Source organism: Oryctolagus cuniculus, chromosome 8 (assembly GCF_964237555.1).
Source record: "Oryctolagus cuniculus chromosome 8, mOryCun1.1, whole genome shotgun sequence".
NCBI classification, from domain to species: Eukaryota; Metazoa; Chordata; class Mammalia; order Lagomorpha; family Leporidae; genus Oryctolagus; species Oryctolagus cuniculus.
The window spans coordinates 58,328,390-58,352,588 of record NC_091439.1 but is presented as its reverse complement, the minus strand read 5'-3'; the positions used below and the strand labels follow the sequence as shown (position 1 = coordinate 58,352,588).

Genomic DNA, 24,199 nt, shown 5'->3' with positions numbered 1-24,199 from the left:
TTCAAGTACAAGCTAATGTCTTTTTTCTCGATTCTTGAATACTCATATGGTATTTCTCTCAGTCTAATTTCATCTATGCAAGATCTTTCCAACATACACTGTCTTTTCAACAATTTTTATAGAGCCTTGAATATAATGCTAGAGGAGAGAGTCCAAGATGGTGGATTAGGGAAAAACATACTGATCTATAGTAGAGATAAACACTAAAAATATTTTAAAAATTGTAGGAAGTGCACTTTCAGGGGAGAATTGGAGAGAAAACTGCACTGGAAAAACTGCATTAGGAAGGGGAACACCATGGATCTGTGTGGAAGACATGGATACACAACATAAACATAGACATGACACAAGACTGCAGCTGCCGACAGTCAGAGTGGGCAGCAACGTGGAGGTGGAGGTGAGACCAGACTGCATCAACCCATGGTGATATAGCCAGAAGGAGAGTGTGGCATGAGTCCTGGCTGGATCCCTGGGGGCTAGAGATTTCTGGTGGTTGCCCACAGATCCAGTGGAAGTAGAGGGGGCACATTTATCTTGCCCAAACAACCACAACAGTGTCTACTGCCTGGTTAAAAATGGGCACAAGATATTTTAGGTTTTATCAGCACCTGCAGAAGCCTTTGCATGTGTGTACAGCAACTGGGTGAGACAAGACACCATCTTCTTGGCAGCACTGGTGGCAATGACAGAGAGAGAGCAACATTCAGCCAGTGACTTTTGTGTACACATGTGATTCAGAGATTCTAGTGGAGGGAAAAATCCATAGTCCCCACTGACTTTGAGCCTAGCTGGGAGGAGAGACTCAGTGGTAATAAGAGAGGGTGCAGGGTGTATCTGGGTCTCTGGGCAATCACTGAGTGTGGTTCCAAATACTCAACGCTCCTTGGTTGACTGGGGTGGGTCATTGCAGATGGGACTGTGCTAACAATGAAGACTGCACAGATCCTTTGTGCAGTTCATATGGCAGAGCAGATGAGTGCTGAACAAACTGGGGGCTAATATCTGGGTACTGCTTAACATGGAGGAGAAGAAGTGAGGGGATGATCACATCAACAGAGGTGACCATATCCCCTCTTCTATTGAAAAAGAAGAGATCTACAATGCCCAACTTTAGTGTTACTGTGATACTCACCCCATTCTGGAGCACTAACCAGAGCTTCCAGGCCATACCCACCAGACATCTCTTGGTGTTCACTGGAAGAGCAGACATTCCACTAAGCCACAGAGGCATAACTCAAAGATAAAAGCCATCAGAGGAAATACTCAACAAATAACTCCACAAATGACTAAAAAAAAACACAAAAATTTAAGAAACAAACATAATGAAGAAACCATAATCCACACAAAGGAACACAGCATTTCAATATTAGAATGTGAAGAAGAGATTGGTGAAATGCCAGAAATGGAATTCAAAAAATTAAGCATAGGGTTACTCAAAAACAATCAAAAGGAACTTCACAAACTAAAGAAAACCATACATGACTTGAATGAAAATTTATCCTGTGAGATTGAGATTTTAAAGAGAAATCAAAATAAAATACTATAAATGAAGAATTCAATAGATCCAATTAAAAATGCAGTTTAAAGCCTTAAGCAGACTTGGTGAGGCAGAAGAAATAATACAAATCTAGAACATAAATCTTTAGAAATCTTTCAGACAAAAAAAAGAAGAAATTAGAAAAATTAAAAGCAGTGTTGGAGATTTATGGGATAATATCAAACAACCCAATATAATTTTCTTAGGAGTTCATGAAGATATGACAAGAGAAAATGGACTAGAAGGCTTTTTGGAGGAATGATGACAGAAAACTTCCCCAATTTGGAAAAAAGAAAGGGAAGTCCAAGTATGGCAAGTGCATAGAATCCCTAACAGACATGACCACAAATGATCTTGTGTCAAATTTTCCATATTAAAACATAAAGAAAAGATTCTAAAATGTGCACAAGAGAAATGCCAGATTACTTTCAGAAGATCTCCAATTAGACTCACAGCAACTGACTGCTCATCAGAAACCCTAAGGCTAGAAGAGAATGGTGAGTAATAGTCTAAGTCTTAAGGAAAAAAAGTCAACCCACAATACTGTACCTAGCAAAACTCTCACTTATGAATGAAGGTGAAATAAAGACCTTCTATAACAAATAGAAATTGAATTTGTCACCACTCATGCAGACTTAATTAAAAGAGTTGTTTAAGGATGTGCTACACATAGAAACACAAAAAGTAATGATCATTATGAAGGAATGTGAAGGCAGAAAATCCCCCAGCAAAAGAACAAAAGAAGTTCAAAGTAAACAATAGGAATATTTATGGAAAATAGCAGGGCCAAGTTTTTACTTATCTATAGTTGCCTTGAATGTAAATGGCCTCACCTCTCCAGTTAAAAGATAGAGACTGTCTGAATAGATGAAAATACAAGACCCATCTATTTGCTGACTAGAAGAAACACATCTCTCCAACCAATATAACTGCAAACTGAAAGTAAAAGGATGGAAAAAGATATTTCAAACTAACAGAAAGCAAAAAAGGGCAGGGGTAGCCATCCTCATATCAGGCAAAATAGAGTTTAACACAAAAATTGTTTAAAAAGATTAATAAGGGCACTATGTAATGATCGATTCAATAGGAAGATATAGCTATAATAAATGTATATGCACCCAATGACACCAGGGCACCTGTCTATTAAAGAAAATATTAATGGATCTAAAGGGAGACATAGTCACCAATACAATGAGAATGGGAGACTTCAACACCTCACTTTCATCAATGCATGGATCAACTAGACATACAATCAACTAAGAAACAGCAGAGCTAATTGAGCCTATGGACCAAATGGACCTAACTGATATCTACAGAACTTTTTACCCCACAGTTGCAGAATACATATCCTTCTCATCAATGCATGGAACTATCTCTAGGATAGACCATAAGCTAGTCCATAAAGCAAGTCTCAGCAAATTAAAAAAAATGAAATAATACCATGCATCTTCTCTGACCACAATGGAATGAAGCTGGAAATCAACAACTCAAGAATCTCTAGATCATGTGCAAACACATGGAAACTGAACAAAATTCTCCTGAATGAAGAGTGGGTCATAGAAGAAATCAAAGGTGAAATTTAAAAAATTGAGGAAATGAGTGAAAACAACAATACATCATATCAAAACTTATAGGATACAGCAAAAGCAGTGTTAAGAGCGAAGTTTATAGTAATTGGTGCCTACATGAAGAAATTGGAAAAGTACCAAATAAATGAGCTATCAATACATCTCAAGGACCTAGTGAAGGTCAGTAAAATGAAGAGCTAGTCTTTTGAAAAAAATAAATAAAATTAGTACACTATTGGCCCAACAAAACAAAAAAAGGAAAAGACCCAAGTCAATAAGATCAGAGATGAAAAAAGAAAAGTAACAACAGATAACAGAGAAATAAAACGATTCATTAGGAATTACTACACAGCGCTGTATACCAACAACCTGGGAAACCTAGAAGAAATGGATTGATTCCTGGACATATGCAATCCACCAAAATAGAATCAAGAAGCCATCAGGACAGACGTCTTCACTGCTGAATTCTACCAGACATTTAAAGAAGAACTAACTCCAAGTCTTCTCAAGCTATTTAAAATAATTGAAAGGGAGTGAATATTCCCAAATGCCTTCCATGAAGCCTTTGTCACTTAATTTCGAAACCAGAAAAAGATATAACAGATAAAGAGAACTATAGACCAATATCCCTGATGAGCCTAGATGCAAAAATCCTCAATAAGATATTAGCTAATAGATCCAACAACACATTAGATAGATCATTCACCTAGTCCAGACCCAGTGTGATTATCCCTGGTATGCAGGCATGGTTGAACATTTGCAAATCAATCAATGTGATACATCACATTAACAAACTGAAGAATAAAACCACATATGGTTATCTCATTAGAAGCAGATAAGGAATTTGATAAAATACAATATTCTTCCACGATGAAAATCATAATCAGATTATGCATAGAAGGAACATTCCTCAACACACTCAAGGCAATTTATGAGAAACCCACTACCAGCATCCTACTGAATAGGGAAATGCTGGAAGCATTCCCACTAAGCTCTAGAACCAGAGAAGGATGCCCACTGTTGCCATTACTATTTAATATAGTCCTGGAAGTTTGCCATTAGGCAAGAAAAAGAAATCTTGATGACATGATTCAGGCTGGCGCCGTGGCTCACTAGGTTAATCCTCTGCCTTGCGTCACTGGCATACCGGGTTCTAGTCCCGGTCAGGGCGCCGGATTCTGTCCCAATTGCCCCTCTCCCAGGCCAGCTCTCTGCTGTGGCCAGGGAGTGCAGTGGAGGATGGCCCAAGTGCTTGGGCCCTGCACCCCATGGGAGACCAGGATAAGTACCTGGCTCCTGCTATCGGATCAGCGCAGTGCGCCAGCCGCAGCGCGCCAGCCGCGGCGGCCATTGGAGGGTGAACCAATGGCAAAGGAAGACCTTTCTCTCTGTCTCTCTCTCTCACTGTCCACTCTGCCTGTAAAAAAATAAAAAATAAAAAAATACAAAAACCAGATGACATGATTCTAAATATAGGGGATCCAACAAACTCCAGTGAGAGTATTGGATCTTATAAAAGAGTTTGGTAAAATGGCTAGATATAAAATCAACACATAAAAATAAATAGCCTTTTTTGTACATAGATAATTCCATCACTGACAAAGATACTGTCATCAATACACGGTTATTCTTAAGTGTTGAAACTTAACTGAAAAGTGATCACTATTAAATATAAGAGTGGGAATAAGAGAGGGAAGAGATGTGCAATTCGGGACATGCTCAAGCTGACTTACCTCAAACAGTAGAGTTAGAAACATACCAGGGGATTCCAATTCAATCCCATCAAGGTGGCATGTACCAATGCCATCACTAGTCCCAGTTATCAATTTCTGTTCACAATCATAACGATAGGACTAAGAGCCAAAGGGAGCACATAAACAAGACTAGTGTCTGCAAATACTAACTGATACAATAAAAAAGGGAGAGAATGATCAAACATGGGAAGCGAGATACACAGCAGACTCATAGAATGGCAGATGTCCTAAATAGCACTCTGGCCTCAGAATCAGCCCTTAAGGCATGCGGATCCGACTGAAAAGCCCATGAGAGTATTTCAGGCATGGAAAGCCAAGACACTCTGGCAAAAAAAAAAAATAACCTAAATGAAAGATCTCCATGAGTGAGATCCCAGTGGAAAGAACAGCTCATCAAAGAAGGAGGTACCTTTCTCTGAAGGGAGGAGAGAACTTCCACTTTGACTATGAGGTTGTCTAAATATGATCAGAGTCGGTGAACTCAAAAGGCTTCCATAGCCTTGGCAACTCATGACAAGAGCCTAGGGTGATTACTGAGGCCATGAACAAGAGAGTCAATTTGTCAAGTGAACAACAGGAATCACTGTGCACTTACTCCTCATGTAGGATCTCTGTCCTCAATGTGCTGTACATTGAGATTTAATGCTATAACTAGTACTCAAACAGTATTGTTACTTTGTGTTTCTATGTGGGTGCAAACTGTTGAAATCTTTACTTAATGTAGGCTAAACTGATCTGCTGTATATAAAGAGAATCGAAAATGAATCTTGATGTGAATGGAAGGGGAGAGGGAGTGGGAAAGGGGAGGGTTGCGGGTGGGAGGGACGTTATGGGGGGGAAGCCATTGTAATCCATAAGCTGTACTTTGGAAATTTATATTCATTAAATAAAAGTTAAAAAAAGATCAGTCTGTTCACAATAACTCCAAAAACAATCAAATAACTTGGAATAAATTTAACCAAGGATGTCAAAGATTTCTAAGATGAAAATTACAAAACATTAAAGAAACTAATAGAAGAAGGCATTAAAAATTGGAAGAATCTTCCAAGTTCATGGATTGGAAGAATCAACATCATCAAAATATTCATACTACTGAAAGAAATTTATAGATTCAATGTAATCTTAATCATAATACCAACAGCATTCTTTGCAGATCTGGAAAAAATGATGCTAAAATTCATATGGAAACACAGAAGACCCCAAATAGCTAAAGCAATCTTATACAACAAAAACAAAGCTGGATGAAACATAATACCTGATTTCAAGACATACTACAAGACATTTATAATCAAAACAGCCTAGTTGGGACAAAAACAGACATGTAGGCAAATGGAACCGTATACAAACTTCATAAATCAGTCCACACATCCATAACCAACCTATCTTTGGCAAAGGAACTAAAATCAATCCCTGGAGCAAGGACAGTCTCTTCAACAAATGGTGCTGGGAAAACTGGATCTCTGCTTGCAGAAGTCTCTTCTGTTGAGGAGCAGTATTTTTTTTTTTTAATTCATGCTATTTGTTGAACTCTCTTACTTAGTGTAGGGTTGTAGATCTTTCGAAAAATTACAAGTGGGAATGGGAGAGGGAGGGGAAAAAATGGTTGGAGTGCAGGCAGGTAGGAGTGTAGTATGGGAAGTATCACTATGCGGGCAGGTAGGAGTGTAGTATGGGAAGTATCACTATGTTCCTAAATCTGTATATATGAAATACATGAAACATGCATAACTTAATAAAGTTTTTTAAAAGAAAGAAAATAATACTAGAGTAAAGAAAAGAACTATTCACTGTTGAGGTAGTTTGCATTTGAGAGAAAAGCACCATGTAGATATAGAACATATTATTAAAAGATTAAAGGAATCCTTTTGCTCCTTACTTTTGGTCTGGAGTAATGTGAATTGGCTTATAATAAGCCAAAGGAAATGAAAGTGTTGATGGCGGAGATAGGCGTGCAGGTGGTTGATAACAACCATGGTTGCCTGTAGTTTATTGATGAGTCGCACACAGTGCAGTTAAAAAAAAAAAAAACACAAAAACTAAACCCATATTTTATTTCAGAAAGTATGACATAAAGGCAAAAATGTGTTCCATTAAAATCAGATTCCAAATGTGTTTCATTAAAATAAGATTTTTGCAAGATATCCAGATGATGTGTATGTGCTTGTAGGTAGAATATTGAAATGTGTAACGTTTCTTGATGCACAGGTAAATGTTGTCTATATTTCTTTGAATTGGCTATTTTCCATTTTTACAAAGCTTTTCCTTTTAAAGGACAATAAAAGTGGGTAAATTCTTCAGTCATAAAATTATGGCAAACTGATTCTTTTTTAAATAAAATTATTTTTGGTGCTCTTATAACACAAGAATCCTGATATTATTTTAAAGCACTTTATTCTAAAATATACATAGCAACCATTCCCAACTCTTTTCCCTTCCTCAGTCCCCCTCTCTCACTCTTCTGCTCTTTACCTCAGTATCTCTCCCTTTTTACTTTGTCTAATCTTTGATATATATATTGTGAGTCTGGTTGCGTAAGACACACTTCTTGAGTTTTCTCAGAACACTTAAATGCATTTTATTCTTTCTGCTCCTGCCCCAGTACACACACATTTTCTCTCAGTTAAGTAAATTTTTAGTTAATGGGCAAATAGACTGCTAGAGGTCTAAAGGGTGTTTCAGGACTAATAGGCAGCTTGGTGCAGGATAAAATGAAAAATGAGTTGGGAAAATATCTATATAGTTTCCTCTTTTATATTATTAACTCAAAAGAAGTCCTTGATGAATTACTACCTAATCTAGCTATTATGTGATACCAAATACACTCTTTAATTAGATTACAAGGTAACAGCTAGTTTAATCTTTTCATGGAATGTTTTAGTTTACTTGTTTCTTTCCTATTTTTGTTTCCAAATCTTAACTTTAAAATACCATGTGCCTTACACTTCAAAGTCAATATCTTAACTAGAAATTATCCTAACTGTAAGAGAGTTTAATTCTAAGGTGAATATTTTATGTCCATTCCTGGGAGTTTAAAAATCAAGTTTGAAGATATAAGGCGTAATGATAATGATTAGGAACTGGGTCTTTGAACTGCTGGTTTCACAATGCACAAGCAAAAGGACTATGGGAAGTTTCTGAACCTCTTTATGAACCACTTCTTTCCATTACAAAATGGAAAGTATAATACCTACCTTATAGTATTTTGATAAAACTTAAATGAGCACTTAACAGGGTAAGTCACAGAGTACTGACGGTAATTAATGGTGGAGTTAGCTCCATCTTCAGGAAAGGTATGGGTATCTGAGCCAGAAGTCTGTGAGTGGGAAACGGAAGGCATTCTCAGGTCTATTCACTAGAACATACAAAAGACTGTGAAAAATTGATGGAAAATGTGTATATTATGAAAAAAGCTTGTGTAGATTCCAAAAAGATTTTGCACCAGAATAAATTTATCTTGTGATTCAATTTTCCACAAACTTTTGAGGTACCCTGTGAGGCAAGAAATATAGGCAAGTTCCTTCATTTTTATCTCCCTCTGCTCAGGTGAGTATAATTAATCGAGTTGTAACAAACACAAAATTTCCCTGTCTTTTGCCACTGTTTCACAGCCTTACATGGAAGACTCTAGAATGGAGTAAATATGGAGGCATACTCTGCTGATGCCACATATGTGAGCTGGGTCATTGCTAAGACTGTCTTTGTCCTGTCAACTAAAGGGTTGAGCTCCTATGGTAGGATACTAAAGAAATCATCAACACCTGGAACATCATGAGTGCAAAATGGATAAATATTTTTTTGTTGAGCTGGTATTTGCTGGTTTGCATGTCTTGCAGGCATTATTGAAGAGACAAGGGATGGAAGAGGTAATAGTGATAATTCTTGTAGATATTTTATATTTCCACAGGGAGAAAATAAGTTAAAATTTCAAAAGCAATTGCTTTTCTTTAATTGACAAAAAAAAAAAAACACAAAAATTGATTAAAATCTAAATCAGGAAAACATCTGTGTTCTAGCTTGATTATTAATGTCCCTTGTACAAATCAAATAATCTATCTGAGCCTCAGTTTTTCATACACAAATTCAAAATTACAGTTTAATTTATATTTAACATCTTTTCTGGGTCCAAAATTCCAAAATAACTTAGGTGTGGTATAGCTAAAGGTACCAATGACTAATCCAGGCCTTAACAATGGCTATCCTACTCATCGTTGAAAAGCATTTGGAGATGTGACTATCCTTTCCAATAGGGAAAGAAACTTTAAAACAGATGGACACAGCCCATAAAAATATAGCATACTGGCAAATGTTTCAGCAAAACCTTTGTTCTAACCACATTATGCAATGTAGATTATTTTACCTGCTGACTGATGCTGTATCTGAAATTATTAGATCATATTAAATGAATCAAAATGACACTTAACTCAGAGTTTCGCAACAGTGCCAATGTTTACATATTTTACTGAAATTTTATCTGGAAAAAAATCTGGAACTCTCATGAAAGATGATTTTCTCTTTGTTGGTTTTTCAAGTACATAAAACTGCAATAAAACAAAGTCAATGGAAAACAGCCTTTGGCCGGAGACTTTTCTCAGCTTCCTAATTTCAGTTGTCTCAAAAGCTTGTCTTACACAATTGTGGAAATAGTGACTCTAGTGTTAGACTAATCAAGAACTGTAGGGAGGCTAGAATGAGCAATAAAGTCGGTCATGAGGTGTTTTTGAACTTTCATGTAGATTTGGTTTTCGGTTCATCTTGGTGATGAAAACTCCAGTATGTTTAGATTTTATGTAATCTTAATTCATAAACCATAATAGAATTCAAGTCATCTGTCTCTGTAATGTAGCTGCCTTTCCTTTTATGCTTTTTTTTCAAAATATGAGAAAGGTGTAGAATAAACTACATATAGTTTCATATATCAACTTTTAACGTGGAAATTACTTACATTTTAAACAGCTTAAGTGATCTTCATTATTATAAAGTTTTCTATATGTGTTATGAAATACTTCTAGAGAAAAACAAAAAAAGCAATGCATTTACTCTTGGAATTTAGTTAAATATAATGAAGTCACATTAATACAAGTTCATTTCTTTTTTAAAAGAAAAAATAGGAAATAATAACAGGTGTTGGGCTAGGTGACATTCTCTTGTGATCATAAAAATAACAAGGAGGGGTTTAAATGGGAAAACTGTAAGTGCTGGAAGTGTTGGAAGAGATGGTTAAGATTAGAATTAGAATCCACAGGGGAACAAAGGAGGTAAACTCTTTACCATAAATCATCTAGATACTTAATTTGAAATCAAACATGAACCTGAACATGTGTCATATAATCTGACTAAATACACCTGGGTTTTATTAAGATGGTGTGAGCCAAAGACCACAATGTTTTAGACAAGTTTGAGCAGTTCCTCTGCTGAAGAGAAAAACAAACGTACTATTTGTCTTGCTTTTGGAAAATAAAACCCCAAACCCCAAAACACCAACTTCAACTAATGGATTGATCTTCCAAATATGTGTAATGTGTTTGGAACTCAGTGTAAGAGCAGCATGCATTTAAGGTTGACATAATCTGGAGCTCAAACCCTGATATTCCCACTTACTAATATGATTTTATGCAGATTTCTTAACCCTTAAGAATGGTAAGCATTTCAGTATCTCTATCTGTAAAATGGTCACTGTTACAGCCTCCTACTGTCGAGTTGATGTGTATGTGTGAAAAATGCTTAATATAATCTTGACCAAAAATAAGACCTTAATAAAGGACGCCTGCATTTATTTTATTGTAAATAGAATGTTAACTTAGTGCCTCTCAGAGTGTATTAATTCATAGACCATTTAGTTAAAGGAAACAGAGCCATGACTATTGTCATTAGCCTCTCTATACAACCATTGCCCTACAACTCCTTAAGATTTTTTCATGATAAATATTTGTAAATTTTATTCGCTATACTTTCATACTAATAAAAAAGCTTCAAGAAAGTAATTGAAATATGAACTTTGCCCAGATTTACCAGCTGGTTGTTTTTATCCCATTTCTCTGCTTTGCCCTTGCTCATCTCTCTCTCTCTCTCTCTCTCTCTCTCTCTCTTTCTCTTTCTCTCGTTTTTCTGAAATATTTGGAAGCATATGGGAGGCATGGTACACTTTCAGAATCATAGTTCATTTTCAAATCTGATTAATTCTTTCCATGACCTCCTTTATAGCTTTTTCCCAATCCAGCACCCAAGCTGGGATCATGCATTGTATTTTTTATTGTATTTTTTTCATGTCTCTTTAGTCTGGAACAGTTCCTCCATTTTTTTTTATTTCAATCTTTCTGCACTTTGACACCTTTGAATAACACATGCCACTTATTGAATGCTCCTAAATTCATATTTTTTCAGATTGTTATGGTGGATACATTGGTAGGAAAACTGCTGAAATAATGTCATATTCTCCTATAGATGCTGGGTTATCACAATATTGATGTTGGGCTAGTTGAAGTCTCCATGAGCCATGATTGTAATGGATGTAAAGATATTTTGATACCACAAGAAAAAATTGACAAAACTCTCACCATGGCCAGGCGCTCCAGGCCTCTACCTTGGTTTCAGTCCTTATGAGGCATGGATCAATAGGTTGTAGCCAGAATCTTGTTAAATCAATATGGAAAAAGCACATCTCTCTCTGTGTCTAATGACTGTTGGTATCAGATCAAATTAGACAACTTTCTCAAACTGCTAGGTGGTAGCCAATGACCTGGGCTTGCCTCACAAGAACCTTGTTAGGTCTGTTTAATTAGAATTCCCACTTTGCACCACCACTGATATTTCCTCTTAATTTTTTATCCACTGATCCATTTCTTGTTCCTTGGCTATGAATTCCTACTTATTAATTTTGCATCATAACTGAGCTGTTTTATACTGAGGTATTTTTGCCCCTATTGTAATAGCTCTTAAATAAAAACTGTTTTTACCACTTTCTTGTCCAACTCTATTTTCCTTAACAATATATAAATAAAAATTCTACTCTGCATAAGTCTAACTGCTTAAGGGTTCATCTTTGAGTCTTACTGAAGATTATAATTCTTTAGTGATCAAACACTTGACATAACATAGTGAAAGACTTACGTCACTGACTTCTGAAAGCAGGGAGTTACTAAATAAATAAACTTTATGTTGGCAAAAGAGCCAAATCCAAATCTCAAACTCATGCATTATCCACTCAAATTTCCCAGTTATGTTTATTCATTCATTAATTGGGAAAAAAGTCAAGCAGACAAGTCAATTGGAGCTGGGAGCCCTGAAAAACAATGGTTTAATAAAATAGAAAAGGAGGAAAACTTCTTTCTCCTGGGGTCAAATTTCCAAGTAAAATCAGTTCTAGTCCAATAACAGTGCTACTCCTTTCTACTCTCCTTCTTCAGTCTTCCTGTGAAATAAGGAGTGAACTGTCATTAGCCAGTTTGACAGCAAATTTGGGCACATTTTACATTTCACCTCTACTTGTATCTTTTTTTGTTTTTGAAGAACAGTCTGTCTGCATGATCAAGACTTTTCTGCTCTGCAATTCAGCTGTCCTCAAACACAAAATGGAAGACATGGAAGACTGTGCTTCTTCAGAACTTAACAGAGCAGAAAAGCAAAATGCTGAGATACAGTACCAGAAAGCCCCTTGTTGCTACACATCTACACCACGTTCTCAAATATCATCTTTATTCTCAATAAAATATTATAACTTCTCTCTGATACACCTCTGCGTATTTTTGGCAGAGACAGAAAATTGACATATGGATCAGAATGGAACAACTGTAAATGAAAATGACCTCAGATATAAAATGAAGAAACTCACACACATATGAATGCCTCATTGGTGTCGTGAGTAAAAAAATGGAAAAATTGTTAATGTATATGGGAACTAATACAATTAGATACTTAATTCATATATGCAAAAATAAATTCCACACATAGCAAAGTCTTAAGCTGCAAAAGAGCAATCTATAAAATGTTAACTGATGATTAACATAATAAAACTTAATTTAATTAATTTAATTAGATTTAAATTTATATGAAAACTTATCTACTGTTGAAGCTGTTTTGTCCTTAATATTCCGAATATTTACAGGGTGTCCTTCTTATACTGGCTTATTAAATAATTTTAGTGCTTGTTAAATCAACTTTATTAATTTATATATTCTTATCATAAGTTTTATAAAATAATATTTGCTTGCATTATGTCATGACAAATACTCATATGTTCTAAGTCTATCTTTATATTCATGCTAATGGCTTTATTATGACTTTTATTTGCTGAAATATTCCAGTGGTATAGTGTTCATTTTTCAAAACAGAATGATTCATAACATTAGTATTGCATTTTTAGTTTTCTAAATTGCCGTTTCTATTTTAGGGATTATTATTTCCTTTCCTGTCTTTTCTTTGACCAGTTTTATATATTACATGTTAGTTTATTGTTTTATGTGAACTTTGATTCAATAACAACAGAATTTTTCAATAAAGAGGCACACAAGCTAAATAGTCTGTATTTAACTTTGGCCAAATTTAATAATTTGATGTCTTATTTTCATTTCCATTATTTCTCATTAAAAACTTTAATTGCATTTTGATTTCCTCTATATTTCAATAGTATTTAAGGAAATGTTTGTAATTCATTTTGAATCACATAAGAATGGAAAATACCACCAGTAAATTATTTTTGCTGTATTGTTTTTACAACTGTAAGCATATACAAAAAATCCTGACAGACTATAAGGTATAATGATTAATACTAAAATGGAAAACCATGTACATGCTAACACACTTAATATTTGCATATTGCCAGCAGCATTGATGCCTTTTGTATTCCCTTAGTATCATTGGATACTAAGCTGTGGTTGCATAGGATGAATGTCCTTCAAGCCAAAGGAGCTCTCTCACAGGGTGGTAAATGTTCATATGCAGACCTGTGGAGAGGCAGGATGACTGGCCAGGTCATCGAGGAAGACTGGTTCTCAGGACATTCACTGGCAGGGAGCAGGACTGGAAGCACCACAGCAAAGAACTGAACCAGCCTTGCTGAAATGAACTTAGGGCTTCCCAACTGACAAATTAATTTCTCACCAAGTATCTGCCCTTTTCACCTCTTGACCGCAAAATTTTCTCTTGCTTTGGATTTAATCTTATGTTGTTTGTTTCATCATGACCCTAGGGGCAATAGATTATATATGCGTATACAAACATACAAAACCCACCTGCCCACCCCCTCACACACATACACATAATAGATAAATTATAAATACAAATTTTACATGTATCTATAAAATATATAGCTTAGTCAATACACTATACTATATAATTTGTGTGATAGGACATACAATCTAGGTATGTGTAAAAACACTGTATGATGTTTTCACATTGAGGAAATCAGCTATAAGCATTTCTTAGAAGTATATCCCCATTGTTTAGGGAGGCATGACTGTATACATATACATGATCTATAAGAGATCCACCTTAAATAAAGTGTTGATGTACAGTTGGTAAAGCCAACACCTGACACTGGCATAGAATAAGGGCACAGGTTCATATCCTAGCTGCTTCTCTTTCAAACCTATTCCCTGCTCATGGCCTGGGAAAAGCAGAGGAAGATGGCCAAAGTGCTTGGGCCCCTGCTACCCACATTGAAGACCAGGAAAAAGCTCCTGGCTCTTGGCTTTATCCTGGCCCAGCCCTGGCTGTTGTGGCAATTTTGGAGAGTAAATCAGCAGATAAAAGATCTCTCTCTCTCTCTCTCTCCCTCTCTTTCTCTCTCTGTCTCTCTCTCTCTATGTCTCTCTCTTTCTCTCTAACTCTTTCAAATAAATAAATAAATCTATTAAAAATCTAACAGATTTGTTAAAAGGATAGGAAAATACAAATCATAAAAAGAAAACAAAAGAAACATACTACTGTCATACTTCAGAACAAGACAGTACCATAGATAAAGAAAAATGTTTCATAACAAGTGGATCAATTAAACAAGGGCACCTAAAAGCCCTAACTTTCCCTACATAATACCAGTTGCACCACACAGAAAGCAAAAACTGACAGATTTGAATGGTGAACCAGAAAAATTTTCAACTGTGTTTATTATATTCCTCTCTCAATAACTTGTAGAATGACTAGCATATGTGGAACATTCACAAACTTTCTACAAGCTAAGACATAAAATAAGTTGTAATAAATTAAAAATAATTGAATTCACTGAGTATGCTTCCAGATCACAAGGATATTGGGAATGAATTACAGAAAAATAACTGGAAATCACCAACTACTAGGAAATCAAACAACATTTTTCTAAATTAATCATGGATTAAAGAAGAAATTTTATCAGAAACTATATAATACTTCAAAATTTACTATAATGAAATCATGCTATATCAAATACATCAAAATGTATGAAATATTGCTAAATTATTACCGAGAGAACATTTGTAGTTTTAAATATTTGTACCAACGCCATTTCAATTGTTAAAGTGATCAGTTTAAGTATATAATTGATCAAAAATATAGGCTAAGTCTCAAAGAGATTACACAAATAAGACCAGTGTCTATAAATAATGAAGGATAGAATTAAAAGGGAGAGAATGATCCTACGGGGGAAGCGGGATACACAGTAGACTCGTAGAATGGCAAATGCCCTAAACAGCACTCTGGCCTCAGAATCAACACTTACGGTACTCAGATCTGGCTAAAAGGCCCATGAGAGTCTCGCAGGCATGGAAAGCCAAGACACCGTGGCAAAAACGACATGAATGAAAGATCTCAGTGAATGAGATCCCAGTGGAAAGAACGGGCCATCAAAGAAGGAGGTACCTTTCTCTGAAGGGAGGAAGGAACCTCCACTTTGATATGGCCTTGTCTAAATAAGATCAGAGTTGGTGAACTCAAGAGGCTTCCATAGCCTTGGCAGCTCATGACAAGAGCCTCGGCTGATTACTGACGTCATGAATAAGAGTGTCAATTGTTTAATCAACAACAGGAGTCAATGGGCACCTGCTCTCCACGTAGGATCTCTGTCTTTAATGTGCTGTACTATGAGAATTAACAGTAAAACTGCTACTCGAACAGTACTCTATATCTTGTGTGGCTGTGTGGGTACAGTCTGTTGGAATCTTTACTTAGTATATACTAAGTTGATCTTCTGTATATAAACATAATTGAAAATGAAAAAAAAAATTGTGCCAGAACAAAGCAAATGAACTAATATCAGTTATTTAAACTTCCAATTTAAGAAGTTAAAAAAATAACTCAAAATCAGTATAAGTAGAAAAAAAGACAATAGGGGCCAGAGTTGTGGCACATCAGGGTAAGCTACCACCTGCAACGTCAGCAACACAATATGGATACCAGTTCCAGTCCTGGTCACTCCAGTTCCTAGTCAGCTCCCTGTTAATGTACTTGAGAAGGCACCTGATGACTCAAATGTCTGGGCCTCTACCACACATGCGGGAGACTGGGACAGAGCTCCAGGCTCCTGGTTCAGCCCAATTAAACCTTGGCCATTTACAGCCATTTGGAGAGTGATCCAACAGATAGTTCTCCCTCTCTCTCTATAACTATCTTTTTCAAATAAATAATACAAATATTTTTAAAACAGAAAATAGTAGATATGGTACTAGAAATCAATTAAACAGAAAATGGACAAGCTTGACAAAAAATCAACTGTCAATTGAATTATTGACTGGTAACTAAAATGATGGAGACAAAGGAGGAAGGCATGAATTGCCAATGTCAGAAATGAACAATGGGATATTACAAAGATCTTGTAACAAAGGACAATAAAAAAGCATTATGAAATTTTATATCAGTGAATTGCTCACTTGAAAGAAATGAACACATGCTTTGAAAGACTTAACAAAATTGACACAAAGGAAAATATCTGAATAGGCCAACCAAAGTTTGTGACTAATATCTTTCCCACAAAGAAAATTCCAAGCTCGAATGATATTATTGGTAGATTCTAGTAATTATATAAGGAAAAAGTTACCAACTGTACCTACAGGGAAAATCAAACATTTCTGACTTCTTCAATATGACTGGCATAGCCTTGATAACAAAACCAGACAAAGACAACATAAGAAAACTTAAGACCTCTTCCTCAAGAACATAGATGGCAAAAATATTACTGAAAGAATTAACATATTAAATTATGACCAAGTGTTGTTTATCTTAAGATGCAAAGTTGATTGGACCATTGAAAATCAATCAATGCATTTCACCATATTACCAGACTAAATGGAGAAGGTCATATTATCAAAACAGATGAAGATGTTAGACAATATTCAACACCCATTCATGATGAATAACTAAGCAAAAAGAGGGAGCTTACCATGATACAGGGCATCTATAAAACATGTACAACTAATATCAAATGGCTTTGAGTCTCTAAAAAGTGTTATCATGTTAGAGGATCAACACTAGGTTGTTTTCCCGTCAGATTAGACCTTGATCAGTGACAGCAGCTAAATGTTTTCATGAGAGAGAGAGCTCATGCTCTGAGCCCCATCAGTATCCATCCTTGTCCCAATAGTTACTCATCCATGACCCCACTGTAGGAGCGCTGGAGTGACTAAGGATAGAGTCTGGCTGACATCTACTGGTAGAGTCATTCTGTTCACTTGATGGTTTCACTCAGTTCTATAGAGGATGCTCTAGTGGGCCTCAAACTGCAATGCAAAGATTCTAACACTCTGTTTCCATAGGCTCAGCTACATGCCTTTCCTGAACCTCTTCATCTCTGCTTTAATAATCGTTTTCCTTTTCTCCTTTCAAACTGCTTGCCAAGCATCCAGGTCATTTGTCATTGCCTATTTACTTGTAAAGACAGTTTTCATTTTGCAAGGTATCAGAACAGCCAGGCAAAACTATCTTAATCATGGGAAATATGAATATTTCTCATTGACCTTTGAAAATATTTTTTCATTCCAAGACAACATTTTAAACTTTTTGCAATTTTTATTTAAATTATTAGGAGGCTTGGAGGCTTTAATTTATCTTCCAGTACACTGTTGAGTATAGCACTGAATAAATGATGCAAGTGGTCAATGGATCATTAAACAACTAATAACTACTAGTAATTGATTTAGTTTTATTCAATGAAGTTTCATTAACAAAAAAAAAAAAACCTAAATTTCAAAAAAAAATCTCTTACTGTTGGTTATAAAAATAGGGACAATGAAAAAAATCATAAAATTAGGCTTAGTGAATTTCAATATAATACATTGGAAACTTTGAGAAGTAGAGCATTTTATTGTTTTGTAAAAATTACCAAGGGTTACTTGAACATAGCTAAAGGAAATGAACCAAGACTGGCAAGTGACAGCTTTGTTTAACCTCCCTTTATGCTTCCCTTCTTCATTTGTTTTTCCACTCTGTGCCAGGGAGTTGTCTGTATCCATCTTTTTTAGAAAAAGAAAAAATTAGTTATTTGAAAGGCAGAGAAATAAAAAGAGAGGGTGCGATAGAGTGAGACAAAGAGATAACCTCTACTCTCTGTTTTACTCCCCAAATGGTAGCATCAATGAGATTGGAACCAGGGTGAAGCCAGGCATCAATGAGATTGGAACCAGGGTGAAGCCAGGAGCCAGGAACTCCATCCTGGTCTCCCATCTGGGTGTCCGAGATCCAAGCACTTGTATCATCATTCGCTGCCTTCTCAGTTGCATTAGCAAGGAACTGGATTGAAAGCAGAGTGGTTGGAACTCAGATCATCAGTCAGATATGAGGTGGATGCCAGTATTCCAGGTGACAGCCCACTGATCCACAGCACTGGTCCCTGTGTTTGTCTTTGACAATAAATATGAGGGTCACTGTATGTGCATGCAGAGAAAAGAACTGGGGGAACCTTGGGTTCTTAAAGACTTTCAGAATAGAATCCTTCTCCAGCCTCTGCTCCTTTACCTCCAGATATTTCCTAGCTGTGATTGTAATGAATTTCAGATTTAGGCCTCTGTTATATTGACTTTCTCTCACTTGCAACCAAAACTATTCCAAATTGATGTTCACTGCTCATAATTAAGCTAATTAGCATATTTAAAGCATATATATATGTAAACACTTAATATATGCAAAGAACTTTAAAATGTGTTAGGCAGATATTTCTTATTGTTAATCAAATAAAACCAAACTGACAATGAGAAGCCACCTTTTTCTCTATTTGAGATAAATAATATGATAGCCGATAATATTTAGCATGAGTAAAAATGTTGTAGATATTAATCAGGTGTGGGCATTTCGTGTGGTAGTGAGGATGCTGTTTGGGACACAGCATTCATAACAGAGGGCCTAGGCTTCAGGGTCAACTTTATTCCTGATTCAAGCCCCTTGCTAATGAAGGCCCTGAGAGGCAGCAGTGGGAGACCCAGACTGAATTTCTGACTCTTAGACATTTGAGGAATGAACCAATGGATAGAAATTCTCTCTGTTTCTGTCTCTCTCTCTCAAAATAAGTTAAGTAAATAAAATTCTTAAATGTACAAAAATGAAAGTGATTGTTCAAATAAAATTATCTGTATTTTCTGGGTAGAAATAATAGTTTTTAATGGAAAAAATTGTAAGGAACTGATCTTGCAACCAAATCATATGAAACTAAATTATCTGTTAAGTCATGTGAAAGAGGAATAGAGGCAAGATTTAAATTAAAACCTTATATTAAATTAATACATATGTATATGTTTAAAAATAAATATGCTACAGATCTTAGAAGAAAAGAGCAACTTCCTACCCATTCATCTTTCTCCCAAGTTTACCCTGTTTTGAATTTTTTAAACTTCTTATTCTATTTGCCTCTGCATTTCTAAATAATATGCTTACAATGCTATTCCTTAAATTTTAAATTGTTTATATTATCTGATTTCTGCCTATTAAAGTGAATTAGAACTTAGTAAACACACACTATTCTTCCTTAACCTTCCAACAAACAACAATTTCTTATTCTATTAGTACTCATTGTTTACACTATGATTAAGTGAGCGGATTTCATAGCTAAGCCACATTAATCGTTACCATTATGTTTCGTTTCTTTTGCAACTTGCTTTGCTTGAAGTTAATAATTACCTTGTTTTTTGTTTATTTAATTTTGTATGTAACTGGTACTAATTCTTCTCATATGTTCCTGTAGACCTGTCAAAACCCTTTGTATAGTCAAACATATCAGGTACCCTATCAATTTCATTTCAGGACAAAGATTAAAAGTTAAAAAATGTAATCATTGTGGTGGGAAAAAAGAGGTATTCCAACCATTGAGAGATGCATTTTTTTAAAAAAATTCAGAAACAACAGAGAATTCTTAGAAATTAAAAAGATACACACACAAACACACCCATCCTCTCCACCAAAGCCCCGCTTTCCTTTTATGGTTCTTTGAAGTTTTCCTCTATGCAATTGCTTTATTTTTTTCATTTCTCATGTGGAAGTATTCCTCATAGGTTATGTGTCTTGCTTTCTTTCTCTTTTTAAAGATGTATTTATTTGAAAGGCAGAGTTACAGAGATAGGGAGGGAGGGAGCAGAGAGATGAGGGGAAGGAGGGAGGGAGGGAGAGAGAGAGAGAGAGAGCAAGAAACGCTCATCAGCTGGATCATTCTCTAAATGACACTCAAGGAGATACTAGCATTGCAGGTGATGGCTTTACTTACTGTCCCTTGGCTACCTTTTGATGTTAAAGAAGGAGGTCTTCAGAAGCTCACTCGAAACAGTACGTGGAAGCATTTTTTGTCAACTGGCTGGCTTCCAGTAGGGCAACAGATTCAAATCCATGTACTTCATGAGCAGTTCCACAAGCCCTGTCCTTACTCTTTAGCCAGCCTCTTCTGTGAATAATTGTATCAAGAGATACAGCCTGCTGCCTGAACTTAGGACCAAAATTAGGAAACAGAGTTGCATGTTGATTTTCCCATACTGATCCATAGGACTTTCCCAGGTGATTCCCTTGAGTTTGAACCCAGCGGGACCTTATGTTCAGTATGTCATTTACCTCCACGTGCAGAGATTTTTTTTTCTGCAATCTCTCCAGGGAGTAAATCTCCAGTTTCCTGCCACCTTTCAGGACAGTTTTAGAGGTACAGAGTTTGAAATAGTCTCTGTAATACTTCTTCTGTAAAATCTTTGTCTATTCTTCTGACATGTCTGTCTATCACACCAGGTCCTTCCAATCTTGAGCCTTGTGTCTTGTTGACATTTCTCTCAGTGAGCATCTAGATTTCATCTTTCTGTGGTCTGCCCAAGTTGGTAGGCATTCGTCATTCCACCCTACGGCTACCAAACATCTGATGATGTTTCTCACTCACAGGTACTTTCCTCTTACCCTTCATTCTCCTGTGGATTTACACCTTAAAAATCAATTTGGTAAAATTTAATGCAGCTTGGAGAGATATTCTGAAATTAACACAAATATTCAATCTACTATGCTTCATAAAAAGTTTTAAAAATTATTTTCAAATCTTTCTTTTTTGTACTATAACTGCTACTAGCAATACAATTTACTAGTTGCTTATAGTTTAGAATTATCACTATAAGTAGATATCCGGAATTTCCCTTTTTAACATGTCTAGGAGAAATTGTAACATTAAGAGACAAAGAGGATGGCCGAACTTTGATAGTCATCTCCCAAATATATATGGTATAGTTACATAGAAACCATTTGAGGATTGAACCAATGGAAGGAAGACCTTCCTCTCTGTCTCTCGTTCTCATTGTCTATAACTCTTCCCCTCAAATGAAAAAAATGGAATGTAGTCACACTGTTGTGTTTTGCCCCATTTGGAACTCTTCTTTTGCCCCCCATCTCAAGACAACACTTATCATTTCAAGGATCTGTACTCAGTTGCTTGGGCTCTGCTCTCTCTACCAGGCAACACTATAATACTGATTCATTGTGCTCTAGGAGGGCTATTCCAAGCCCTTGCCAAAAGAAGGAAGTCATTAGTTCCATTGCTGTTCAACAAATAAATCTTACTCATCCCAAGTCTGGGAAAACTACTTTGACACACATCTAAGCACTTCAAGGATGGTAAGAGGCAATGGAGAGTTGGGAAATGAGTTGTGGGAAGAACACTTAGGAAAATAGTCCTTAGGACATATAGCAAATGGAAGAGATGTAGGTAGGCAGATTGTTGGAGTTTGTAACAGGGATAACAATTGAAGAAGAGAGAAGTATTTGGGCCATTGACCAAATACACTTTGAATTTAAACTGACAATTTTTCTTTCCTTTTGTTTGCTATTGTGAATTTTTTTTTTTTTTTGACAGCTAGAGTTAGACAGTGAGAGAGACACAGAGAGAAAGGTCTTCCTTCCATTGGTTCACTCCCAAAATGGCCACTAGGCCAGAGCTACGCTGATCCGAAACCAGGAGCCAGGTGCTTCTTCCTGGTCTCCCACTTGGGTGCAGGACTCAAGCACTTGGGCCATCCTCCACTGCCTTCCTGGGCCACAGCAGAGAACTGGACTGAAAGAGGAGTAACTGGGACTAAAACCTGGCGTCCATATGGGATGCCAGTGCCACAGGAGGAGGATTAACCAAATGAGCCCTGCTTTTGTGACTAAACTGCAATATAATTGGGTATAAACTGTTTAAGTTCAGCTCATTTATATCTAGAGTAACTTTGCAATCCTGCTGCATTTCAGAGCTGCCAGATCTGCAGATTTGTTTATTTTGGTTGAAGATGCTTACATGTACCTGTAGCAAATCCAAATGCCGATTCATTTTGTTTTCTTTAACCAAAAAAAAAAAAAAATGATTTTACTCAGGGTGGCAGTGTTCCTGGCTTAACATTGTATTTCTCATCCTTACTCTACCCTTGGGTCAAGCCAGATGATTGTTTTCTGGCCCACCTGGATTTTAGTGGAGGTGTTTTGTTTTCTTGGATTTCGGTAGGTTTCATCTACTTACCAGCCAGCATAGCAGGTGTGGTCATAGAGGTATCAAGGAGGAAAGGCGTGAATCCAAGAGTGTGAGGTGCAAAAGTGGAGGAGTCGGTCCCTGGCTGATTCATAGTCCCTGCATCCCCCTGCCCTGCCCATTTTTGGACTAACTTTGTGTGAAGAAAGTTCTTTATTTAAAGCACTCTGTTTTGAAGTAGTTGCATTTAGCTAAGCCTAATTCTAACGGATACAAAAAAAACCTGATAGAATTCCTGGAAAACTTGACCAAAAGATTGAGAAGTTGCACAACATTTGTTTGTGCACTGTGGACTGCTACCTAAACTAAGAAATTGTTTCCTGCTGATAAAAGTTCAGTAGCAAATTTTTTTAGCTTTTAGATTAACATTGAGGGCTTGGTATTGGGTAGGTATTAAATAAATTTTTATTAAAGAAGTAATTGTGGGATTTAAAAATTAATTATTTTGGGCCCGCATAAACCTGTCAACATATACAGAAAAAATAAATACTGTTCTGCCCTAATGAAGTTTCTAATCTAACAAAGGTGATGTAACAATCAGCATTTAAACAAGATGGAAGACCTTAAGTCTCCTAGTAGAGGCACATGCAAAGCTTGGAATGGTAGGAAGTGACAGATCTACAAGAATGGGATTTAGATCTGGACTGAAACATAGAGTGCTGAGGCAAAGGAAGTGGACTAGGAAAGGTTGAAACACCTTGCTGAGGATTTTTTGTTATTTTTGATGTCTAGCTGGTTGAAAGACATTCAATTGATATTTAAGAGGATAATTCTGATGGCAGTATGAAAAATGTACTGGAGCAGCAGACTGATGGTGAGAAGGCAGGAAATCGGTCAGAAGTGAATTTGATTTCTCCACTATCAGTAGGAAGAAGGAGAAAACTAGCCTTACCTCTGTGAGGTCTTGGGGGCTGAAGAAAAGGCAAACAGGAAGGGTTTCAAAAGGTTTGGGAAGCGACAGGCCAGGGGGCAAAGCCAGACAAATAGAAAAAGAACAGTGGTGGTCCACAAACCAGGAGGAGAATTCTCACCAGAAACTCAATCTTGCTGGACCTTGATGTTGCACTTCCAGCCTCCACAAGCGTGATGAGTGAATTCCTGAAGCCACCAATCTGTAGTATTCGGGTAAGCAGCTCGAGCAGACTCGGGCAATCACAAAGGTTGATCAAGCAGGGAACAGCATCCGGAGACCTGCATTATCTCTCAGGGAAGGAGTGAATGCTTCACTTTACTCCTTGCACCCCTGTCAGAGACAGCGGCCAGGCTGTGCACAATGATTGGGCTGCATATATTGTTTCTCCATTTATAGAACGCAATCATAATGATGCTGGCCTCAAAAGTTAGTTATGAAAAGGAAACAAGTTAAGAGTGAACATAAATTATCAAACAGTAGTTGCTCAATATTAGCTATTTTTACTCTTCAAACAAT

At 36.4% G+C, this 24,199-nt stretch overlaps 1 pseudogene; it reads left to right on the top strand.

Annotated features, from left to right (window-relative positions):
* The first annotated feature begins 316 nt into the window (after positions 1-316).
* Positions 317-24,199, top strand: part of LOC138843311 (small ribosomal subunit protein eS8-like) — a 51,979-nt pseudogene continuing 28,096 nt past the window's right edge.